Consider the following 2,398-nt stretch of genomic DNA (forward strand, 5'->3'; position numbering starts at 1 on the left):
CTGATCCAGCGGACAAAATCTTATACTCTCCAGTATCTACTTGTTCACGGAGGGAAGACGCTGGAGGAATTCTTCGAACAACAATAATGATATTAGTAATTCATCCTGATCGGAATCTCACGGTTTCCTTTAGGCTGCTCGGCCGCACTTTCATCAAAGATCATTGTTTTCATTTCACGCGAGATCAGGCGGCGCGCGAGAGAGACACTACTCCTTGATGGCCCTGAGGTCATGCGTTTAGAAGGCAAAGACTGGGCGTCTCAACGGGCCGTCTGAACGGGCCGTCCACCCGTTTCTGAACGGGTCCGGAAAATCGCGATTTTCTACATGCAACAGTCCGAAATGATCCGACCCTTTGGCCCTTTTTCTAATCATCAGTCATCAAACATGATAATGATACAAGAAATATATTATAAATCAGATATCCTCCGACTCCGGAGGGAACTTTGAGTAAAAGTTTCTGAGAAGCACAAGGCTTGTGAATGTGCCCTCGCTTAATCGGCCCCTAGAGAAATGTCGAAAATGTCTCGCCCGACTGAACAATCTTTCGGACGCCACACTGGTCGGCAGAACCATCCTTACGTTGCGGCCGAATTCCTCCGGGAAAATAGCCGACACGTGTTCATGCTGGCGAAGCTTCATGAGAGACTCTCTGGACGCTATGAGAGATTCGCATAAGTTATCCACTTCTTGAGGAGTGCTGCCATTCTTCTCACCGAGCCAGAGCACGCATTGCGTCCTGAGTTCTTCCTCCACCGTCGTTCCCGCCGGGATTCCGGTTTCTCTTCGAAAATCATCCAGAAGTCTATCAATCCGCTGCTCCTCGTCCGTCGCGCCCGAATTGGGATGAATGAATCGGATGAACTTTGAGGCCACACCGCGTCTCTGGGTGATTCGGTGAATCAGATTGTGTTTCATTTCTCGTGCTAGATGGCACTGGAGGCCATCGATGTAGTTGAGAAGACCCTGGAACAAGAAGAATCCAAGAAACTGAGCTAAAGGAGAAGGGCTTTCGGGAATCTTATGCGATTGGTGTCCGATAGGGCGAGGCCACGCTTCCCCAGATGAGATCTCCCAGAGTTTCGTTAGTATCGAGTCATCGCTCCTAGTTCTCAAGGGAGAAGGTGATGGCCTCCTTCATCGCCCGTTCATATCACGTGGGACCTCTACCGGTGAGTGCGCCAGGCACGTTCGAATACGCATGCTTGTCTTCCGAGAGAGTGTCGTCTTTATCTCGCGGAATTGACTTCAGCAGGGTGATCGATGTGGTTCACTAATTATCTGCTTCGCCCTCAAGCCACTCCAGACTTCAGGCGAGCCCCCCATCCCTACTCAGGTTTCAGGCCCAGCCTAGTCCGAATACTTGGTGGCAACGTTGATATGATCTCTGCTGACATTCAGAGTCAAGACCGAGGACATCGTCGGAATCTCGGGCGTGGAGCTCAAGGATGTAAAATGCAAGCTCAGCGCACGCTCTAATCGCCCGAAAGCTCCGACAGGGCTCCTCTGACCTCCGAGCAATATTCATCTGCAGTTTCCTGAAGTCAGCCTATCCTATGAGGACATCCCATTTGGATACTTCCTCGATGACGGAACCCCATCTCATCGGAGCCTTGCAACTCGCTCGATTGGTGAAATCCAGAAGCTCACCGACTCACCGAGAGGAAGAAACTCGAGAGAACCGGGATTCCGCATATCAATACATTGTGCTGTCGTCACCGCGAACTATCTACACTCATGGCCTTTTCTGGGGAGGTACGGATCTACTCCCCGAGATCTTTGTCATAATATAATAATGATGATATGATATCATCTTCAAAAATACTTGAAGAGAAAGCGGAGCTCTCCAGACACCTCGAGGAACAGATCAGCGTCGACGAGAGTCGCTGTATCCTTCGACAGCTCTAACGTGGCTCCCTTGACCGGTCCCAAGACGCTGACAATCTCCTTGATCTGCCTTACTTGCTGTATCGTGAGGAGGAAGTCTCGGCTTTGCTCAGCGAAGATCTTTTTAAAGTCAGTCTTTCTGATTCGCAAAAACCGGTCCAACATGTCATACGTGCTATTCCATCTGGCGGAAACATCGATTATAGCGGTCAGACCGCAAAGCTTCTTGACTCTGGTTGCGAGATGGGACTTTCTTATTTCTTTACAGATATTTCAGACGGTGTCTATCCCAGCACTGATCTCGACCGAGGCTTCCACGGTCTTAGTCACGGCAAGGTGTACGCCGTGACTGAAACAAAGCTGGTGATGAAGAAGTCTTGGTCTCTCATTGCTTTCGATCAGTCGTCCAAGCCGGCGCATATTAGGAGCACCTGATGAAATCAAGACAAGTGAGGTTACAGTACTGAGAACTGAGAGTACTCCGTATATTGCATGAGCGGATGATTTAGGA

The sequence above is a fragment of the Galendromus occidentalis genome, unplaced genomic scaffold, assembly GCF_000255335.2.
Source record: "Galendromus occidentalis unplaced genomic scaffold, Mocc_1.1 scf7180000077381, whole genome shotgun sequence".
NCBI lineage: Eukaryota > Metazoa > Arthropoda > Arachnida > Mesostigmata > Phytoseiidae > Galendromus > Galendromus occidentalis.